The sequence below is a fragment of the Hibiscus syriacus genome, unplaced genomic scaffold (genome assembly GCF_006381635.1).
Source record: "Hibiscus syriacus cultivar Baekdansim isolate YM2019G1 unplaced genomic scaffold, ASM638163v2 tig00110004_pilon, whole genome shotgun sequence".
Lineage (NCBI taxonomy): Eukaryota > Viridiplantae > Streptophyta > Magnoliopsida > Malvales > Malvaceae > Hibiscus > Hibiscus syriacus.
In genome coordinates this window covers 511958-521312 of record NW_024062557.1, presented here as the reverse complement: position 1 = coordinate 521312, position 9355 = coordinate 511958, and positions in this window count along the sequence as shown.

Here is a 9355-nt window from a genome sequence, read left to right as displayed (position 1 = left end):
GACAAACCTATTTGATTTCCCCAATTCCCTATGGAGACGATACTCAACTTATCACTGTATTACTTGTTCGATTGTGTATACTTGCACATATATCCGCACCCATTTATAGTACTCACAAATAGCGGACAAACACCCCCAACCCGTACCCGACCCGGATACGAATTCGATGTGTCACATTGACCCTTTTCAAACGTTTAATTTTACAAAATTTATAAAAAATTAAAACTTTATTTAAAACAACAGTGAAATAATTTACATAAATACCATCAAAATGATTACAAAATCGATCAGAGCATATATGATTTAAACTGTAATTACATGCTAACATAATTGCTACAACAAAATGACCTATTGTTTTAAATCACTTCTGATCTAATCGTCTTCAAAGGAGATGTTGCTTCTTAACTTTAAATATGGTCTTTCTGTTTCTTGGTACATATGTGTGAAACACTCACACATTAAGTTACAGACTTAGTGAGGCATAATATAACATATAACAATGAATTCATAAAATATGCAACCATATAACTCCAATATGATATTATAATTTGCATACATTTATTCAACTATAACATATATAGTCATGAAATGTATACATGAAACAAATCATCTTATTAGGTATTTAATTTGGTTTATCATTTGGGTGCCCTTGTACAATACTGAGAACCTGAGGTATGTGAGTACATTAAGGTTGTGCACATATATTGTCACCACAGCTCATATAAATTCCCTCTAGGGGGACATAAAACTTGTCCCGAATGACAACTCCTAAAGGATAGTATATATATTCCAAAGGACCAAATATGTGTCCCGAATAACCGCATATATGTTCCAAAGGATTACATTATATCCCGAAGGACCACATGGAACCCTCGACTCTTGGCATGCCAATTATACCTATAGCTCTCATATTAAATAACATGGGCTTAAAATTTCTACGTTCCATATTTCCATATCTCTTCTATCATTTCTCATATAATCAAATTTCATATTTCACAGGTACACATATGATCACTTGTCTTATAACATATAGCTTGGATTGGTACTCTTATGTTTGCATACATCACATATCATATCATATTTAAGCATGAATAAGTTATGCATGTACTTGTTATAATCATAAGATATGCATTTACATGAATATGAAATCTTGAAATGCACTCACCTTAGCCTCACTAGAATCGAATCGATTCTATGACTTTATCTCTCTCTCAACCGTTTTTATCTCTTCGATTATTCCAAAACTTGCTTATGCTCAATATCTACATAATCATACATTTAATATACATATTAGAATCATAAACATTATAATTCAATCCTTAATATCTTAAGCTAAAAGAGAGGCTTAATTCCATTTTCCACTTTGAGTAGTATCGGTACCCGATATATGGTATCGATACTTCTTAGCTATGGTATCGATACTGGGCTTGGGTATCGGTACCCATTTTCGATTCTATAATCATTATTTCAAAAATGGTATCGATACCGACCTAATGGTATCGGTACCCTTGGTATCAATACTACCCTTTAAATATTGATACCCCTTGAATAACTTATCAAATCAACTAGTATCGATACCCCTTTACCAAATATCACTCTTTTACACTTGAAGTATCGGTACTGGATGAATCAGTACCGATACCCAAAGCCCAGAAATCACTTTTTAAACCCAAAAATTCACCAATACCAATCTAAACCTTCCATTTTAAGCCCCTAACATGCCATTAAACTCAATTACCTATACTCAAATAAACTTATATCTATATAAATCATCATTATCTTCAAAATCTCATTCTATATCTTGAAATTAAAAATTGTACTAATTTTCCAACATGTTCTAACTTTAATTGTAACACTTCATACTTCTTAATTTAGTTGATGACAAGTCCAATTTAGTCTCAAACTTCATTTACTAACTTTCTTCCAAGATTTCACTTATTACGCTCCTATCTTTAATCCTTCCTAACTTCTTCACCTTATAGTTTTAAGACAACTTAAGCTTTCCTTAAGTTTAAGTATTACCCAAAGAACATAAATCAAACTTAAATTCAATGAATAATTAGCTACCAAGAAAGTCACCTTGGAAACTTAGGTTTCACGGTTGAAAGAATGAAGAAGGATGAAGAGAACTCTGGAAAATCTTTCTTTTCCTCCTTTACATATCTCCACGTGTATATATCTCCATCATATCCCATTTTTAATTCATTTATTGGTCAAATGACCATTATTCCCTTCCAATCATTCTTCTTTGCTATTTAACCCTACACAAAATTTCCATATAAGTCCCTGAACTATTCAATTTATCTACGTTATTCACTAAATTCTGAAGTTTTATAATTTGGTCACTAACCCGGTGTTTAGGATGTTACAAATCTCCTCCTTAATAAAATTTGTCCTCAAATTTTCACCATATAAAGAGATTGAGGTACTGATCCTCATGTCCTCTTCACTTTCACACGTTGCTACCTCTTCCTTATGATTTCTCCATAACACCTTGACCAATGGAATTATCATTTTTCATAACCGTTTTACCTCATGAGCCACTATTTGAACCGATTTTCTTCATAAGTCAGGTCAGGCTAAACTTCTATCTCTTCTGATGTCACAATATAAGAAAGATCGGATCTATATTTCTGGAGCATGAAACGTGGAAAACATCATAAGTCTTCTCCATTTCAGGTGGAAAAACCAATTGGTATGCCATTGGTCCTACTCTCTTAATGATCTCATAGGGTCCAATAAACCGGGGACTAAGCTTTCCTTTTCTTCTAAATCTTAGCTCCTTTTTCCAAGGAGATACTTTTAGAAACATTTTATCTCCAACTTGAAATTCAATCTCTTTCCTCTTAAGATCAACATATGATTCTTGTTTATCCGTTGTTGCTTTAAGATTGTTTTGAATCTCTTGAACTTTCTCTTCCACCTCCTGAATCAACTCAGGACCAAGAACTTCTCGATCTTTTAGCTCGTACCAATTCAAGGGCGTACGACACTTTCTCTAATATAAAGCCTCATAGGGAGCCATCTTAATACTTGACTGGTAGCTATTGTTGTAAGTGAATTCCGCAAGTGGTAAGTACTTTTCCCACGATCCCTTAAACTCTATTACGGAGGCTCTCAACATATCCTCCAGAGTTTGGATAGTCTATTATGGCTGTCCATCGGTTTGAGGATGAAATGTTGTACTAAAGTTCAATCGATTTCCTAACGCTCCATGCAAAGTCTTCTAAATTCTTGATGTGAATCTAGGATCTTGATTAGAAACAATTGAAACAAGTACACCATGCAATCGTAAAATCTCCCTGATACATAGTTCAACATACTTATCCATGGAGAAATCAACTCGTACAAGAATGAAATAGGCTGACTTAGTTAATCTATCCACGATCACCCAAATAGAATCTATTTTGTTCAGAGTCAAAGGCGACCCCGTCATAAAATCCATCGTCACATTCTCCCATTTCCATTGAGGAATAGACATTGGTTGCAATAGCCCTGACGGAACCTGATGCTTAGCTTTGACTTGCTGGCAAGTCTACACTTGGACACAAATTCCATAATATTCCTTTTCATTCTTAGCCACCAATATTGACTCTTAAGATCCATGTACATCTTGCTTCTTCTCGGGTGCATCATCAATGGACTACAATGAGCTTCTGTTAACATATCATTCTTCAATTCATTATCATCTGGAATTACTAATCTCCCTCGATAATATAAATTTCCATAAGACTTAATCTCATAATCTTTCATCTCTTCATTCTATACTTGTTGCAAATTCTTCAAGCACTTTTCATCTTTTTTTGCAATTCCTTAACTCGATTCATCCATGTTAGCTTAAGTGTCAATTCCACACATATTGCACCATCTCCCTCCAATGACAACTTGGCATCTAAAGCTAGTAAGGCTGCAAATGTTTTTCGACTTCAAGCGTCCGCTACCACATTTGTTTTTCCATGATGGAAATCGATTACCACATCATAATCCTTTAGAAATTCAATCCATCTTCTTTGCCTTAAATTCAACTCCTTCTGGGTCATCAGATAATTTAAGCTCTTATGATCAGTGTACAAGTAACAACGTTCACCATATAAGTAGTGCCGCCAAATCTTAAGAGCGAACACTACTGCAGCCAACTCTAAGTCATGTTTTGGATAGTTCTTTTCATTTGGTTTCAATTCTCTAGACGCGTAGGCCACTACTTTGCCTTATTGCATCAATACACATCCCAAGCCATTATGGGACGTTCACTGTAAACCACATAGTTCTTACCAGACTCAGGTTGAACTAATACTGGAGCTTCTCTCAAAATTTTCTTCAATATTTCAAAACTTTCTTGGCATTCCTGAGTCCAAGAAAATTTTATATCCTTCCTCATTAACCTAGTTAAAGGTAAAGCTATCATCGAAAAGTTCTTAAAGAATCTTCGATAATAACCTGCTAGCCCTAGAAAACTAATAACTTCCGATATATTCTTTGGAACTTCCCATTCTAGAATGGCTTTTAACATTTGGGGATCCACCTGAATTCCTTCTGCAGAAATAACATGTCCAAGGAATGTCACTTCATTCAACCAGAATTCACATTTAGATATTTTGGCATATATCTTCTTATCCCACAAAATCTGCAAAGCTATCTTCAGATGTATACTATGCTCTTCTTCCGACTTCGAATACACTAATATATTGTCAATGAATACCACTACGAACTGGTTCATATAGGGTTGAAATATTATATTCGTCAAGTTCATAAAAGTAGTAGGCGCATTAGTAACCCCAAACGGTATAACAATAAACTCATAGTGACCATATCTCGTTCTAAAAATCATTTTCAAAAATATCTTTCTCTTGAATATTCAATTGATGATATCCCGACCACAAATCAATATTAGAGAAAACTAAAGCTCCCTTCAACTAGTCAAACAAATCGTGAATTCTAGGGAGGGGATACTTATTCTTGATAGTCACCTTATTGAGCTGCCTATACTTAATACAGATGCGCATTGAACCATCTTTCTTCTTGACAAACAACACTGGAGCTCCCCATGGCGATACACTTGGCCTAATAAATCCTTTGTCCAACAATTATTCTAACTAAATCTTTAACTCCTGCAACTCTTTTAGAGCCATTTTGTACAGTGCCATTGTAATGGGCGCTATTCCCGACATTATCTCAATCTGAATCCAGAGGTAAACCTATCAACTCTGCAAGAAGAACATCTGGAAACTCTCTGACTATGGGAATTTCTTCAACCCCTTTCTCATTGGTTCTAATATCCAACACATTAGTAATATAACCCTGACATCCTTGTAGCAATAACTTCTTTGCAGACATCACTAATATTACGTTTGCCAATGAATTCCATCTTTCACTGAATATTATAACTTCCAAACCTTCTAAACTAATCAACGTTACCCTCTTCAGTCTACAATCAACTTTAACATGATAACGATATAACCAGTCCATTCCCAGTATCACTTTGAATTCGTCAAAAGGCAATTCCATCAGATTAGCAGAGAATTCAATTCCCTGAATCTGTATGGGACACCCTCGACACACTCTATTTACCCGAGCAATATGCCTCAATGGATTTGTCACTATCACTTCACTACTAGTAGCTTGTAACTGAATTTTCAATTCTCTTTCCAATTTACTACTAATGTAAGAATATGTAGAACCTGGATCAACAATACAAAAACACGCTTATCATACAATTGAAAAATATCTACAATATTCTCCAGGTCATCTCGATCATCATTAGTCTTTAGATTATAAACTCGAGCCGTTGAGCGTATCTCGTGTTGAGTAGAGGATTCAGGCTGACTTCTTCCTCTACCTATACCCCTTCCCCTCTGAGTCATAGAAGCAGAATGCTCCAACTGAATAGGTTCCCCGACCATCATTTGACAGTCCCGAATAAAATGTTCGGTGTCCCCATATTTGAAACAGACTCTAGAAAGCATTCTACATATTCCAAGATGATTCTTTCCATAGTGGGGACACTGTCTAGCTTAACCCTGGTTAGATCTCCCAGTTCTAGACCCTACATATTGAGTCTGTCTGGCTCTTATCGGATTTGATCCTCTAGCAGAGGATGCAACTAACTCTGATCTCACCTGGGGTCGAGAACCAACATCTCTACCCCTTTTTGATGGTACAGAACTCGAAGAAACACCCATTCTTTTAGACGTCTGGGCTCTTGGATCTCTAAAACTTTCATTCTGACTCTTTTTAGAGCTTTGGCAGGATTAACTACTTCTTAGAATGACGACAGGTTCAACACAATCAACATCTCTTTCAATTGAGGATGCAAATCCTCCACAAACCACTCACAAGCATCATTCTCTGTCGGAATAAGTTTGGCAGCAAAGCGGGTTAACTTGTTGAACTCACACTCATATTCATGCGCCGTGCGATTTCATTGCTTCAGATTCATAAACTCTTGTTTCATCTATCGGATAAATTGATCCCCTATATACTTGTGTTGAATTCCTCTAAAAACAAGGACCAAGTCACCTGATCACTTGTCATCATCAGGGTAACATTGGTCCACCAAATTCTCGCTTGCCCTCGGAGCAAGGAGACCACTCTATCTAGCTTCTCCATATCAGAACATTAGAGCTCATCAAGCATTATCTTCACATCACTAAGCCAAAGGTCTGCAGCAACAGGACCCTCCTCGGCTTCACCTTTAAATTCTGGAGCTCCTAATCCCTTCAACTCCTTCGCAACATTCATTCTCTGAGTTGAAGAAGTAGGAGGTTGGAAATGCGTCAAGATGGCGTCCAATGTCCTAAAGAAAATATCTTGGTCTCCTACAAGCAATCCAGAATGTTCTTGGTCTTCACCTTGCATGGCCAGGGCAGGTGAATTACTATTCTCAGCAGGCTTATCATCTCCCTCTTCACTTTAAGAACTATCATGTATGGACATCTAATAAGACACAACCATATAATTCTATTAGCAAGACATCATACTTATTTTTCTATCAGATCAGAAGTTCTCACTATTTTGTTGGCATGTATACATTTAAAGACATTAGAAATTTTAGTTTATGCCTAGAATCGACTAAACCTTAGCTTGATACCATTAAATGTAACACCCCAACCCGTACACGACCCCAACCCGTACAAGACCCAGATACGAATCTGAGATGTCACATTGACCCTTTTAAAATGTTTACTTTTACAAAATTTCATAAAAATTGAAACTTTATTTAAAATAATAATGCAATAATTTACATAAATACCATCAAAATGATTACAAAATCGATCAGAGCATATGATTTAAACTGTAATTACATGCCAACATAATTGCTACAACAAAATGACATAATGTTTTAAATTACTTCTAATCTGATCTTCTTCAAAGGAGATGTCGCCTTCTCAACTTTAACTCTGGTCTTCCTGTTTCTTGGTACCTACGTGTGAAACACTCATACGCTAAGTCACATACTTAGTGAGGCATGATATAACATATAACAATGAATTCATGAAATATGCAATCATATAACTCCAATATGATATTATAATTTGCATACATTTATTCAACTATAACATATATAGTCATAAAATGTACAGATGAAACATATCATCTTATGAGGTATTTAATTCGGTTTATCATTTGGGTGCCTATGTACATTACTGAGAACCTGAGGTATGTGAGTACATTAAGGTTGTGAACATATGATGTCACCACAGCTCGTATAAATCCCCACTAGGGGCACATAAAACTTGTGCCGAATGACCACATAAATATCCCGAAGGACCACGCCTTAAGGATCATATATATATTCCAAAAGACCAAATATATGTCCCGAAGACCCGCATATATGTTCCAAAAGATTACATATATCCCAATGGACCACATAGAACCCTCGACTCTTGGTATGACAATTATACCTACAGCTCTCATATCACATAACATGGGCTTAAAATTTCTACGTTCCATATTTCCATATCTCTTCTATCATTTCTCATATAATCACATTTCATATTTCATGGGTACAGATAGGATCACTTGTCTTATAACATATAGCTTGGATTGGTGCTATTATGTTTGCATACATCACATATCATATCATATTTAAGCGTGAATAAGTTATGCATGTACTTATTATAATCATAAGATATGCATATACATGAATATGAAATAAATATAGGAAATAGACTTATCACAAGTCTTATTTCCATCAACAACATCTATACTAACTATGATATGCACTCACCTTAGACTCACTTGATCCAAATTGATTCTATGACTTTATCTTTCTCTCGACCATTTTTATCTCTTCAATTGTTCTGAAACTTGCTTATGCTTGATATCTACATAATCATGCATTTAATATGTATATTATAATCCTAAACATTATAATTTGATCGTTAATATCTTAAGCTAAAAGAAAGGCTTAATTCCATTTTCCACTTTGAGTAGTATCAGTACCCAATGTATGGTACCGATACTTCCTAGCTATGGTATTAATATCGGGCTTGGGTATCGATACCCGTTTTTGATTCTGTAATCTTTATTTCAAAAATGGTACCGATACCGACCTAATGGTATCGGTACCCTTGGTACCGATACTACCCCTTTAGATATCGATACCCCTTGAATAACTTGTCAAATTTTGACTTATTGTATCGATATTGTTCATCCAATACCAATACCCCTATACCAAATATCACCCTTTTACACTTAAAGTATCGGTACTGGATGAATCAGTACCGATACCCAAAGCCTATAAATCAATTTTTAAACCCGAAAATTCACCAATACTAATTTAAACCTTCCATTTTAAGCCCCTAACATGCCATTAAACTTAATTACCTTTACTCAAATCAACTTATATCTATATAAACCATCATTATCTTCAAAATCTCATCATATATCTTGAAATTAAAAATCCTACCAATTTTCCAACATGTTTTAACTTCAATTCTAACACTTCATACTTCTTAATTTAGCTGATGACAACTCAAATTTAGTCTCAAACTTCTTTTACTAACTTTATTCCAAGATTTCACTTATTACCCTCTTATATTTAATCCTTTCTAACTCAATCACCTTATAGTTTTAAGACAACTTAAGTTTTTCTTAAGCTTAAGTATTACCCAAAGAATATAATTCAAACTTAAATTTAATGAATAATTAGCTACCAAGAAACTCACCTTGGCAACTTGGGGTTCACGGTTGAAATAAGGAATAAGGATGAAGAGAACTCTGGAAAATCTTTCATTTCCTCCTCTACATATCTCCACGTGTATATATCTCCACCATATCCCATTTTTAATTCATTTATTGGTCAAATGACCATTTTGCCCTTCTAATCATTTTTCGTTGCTATTTAACCCTATAC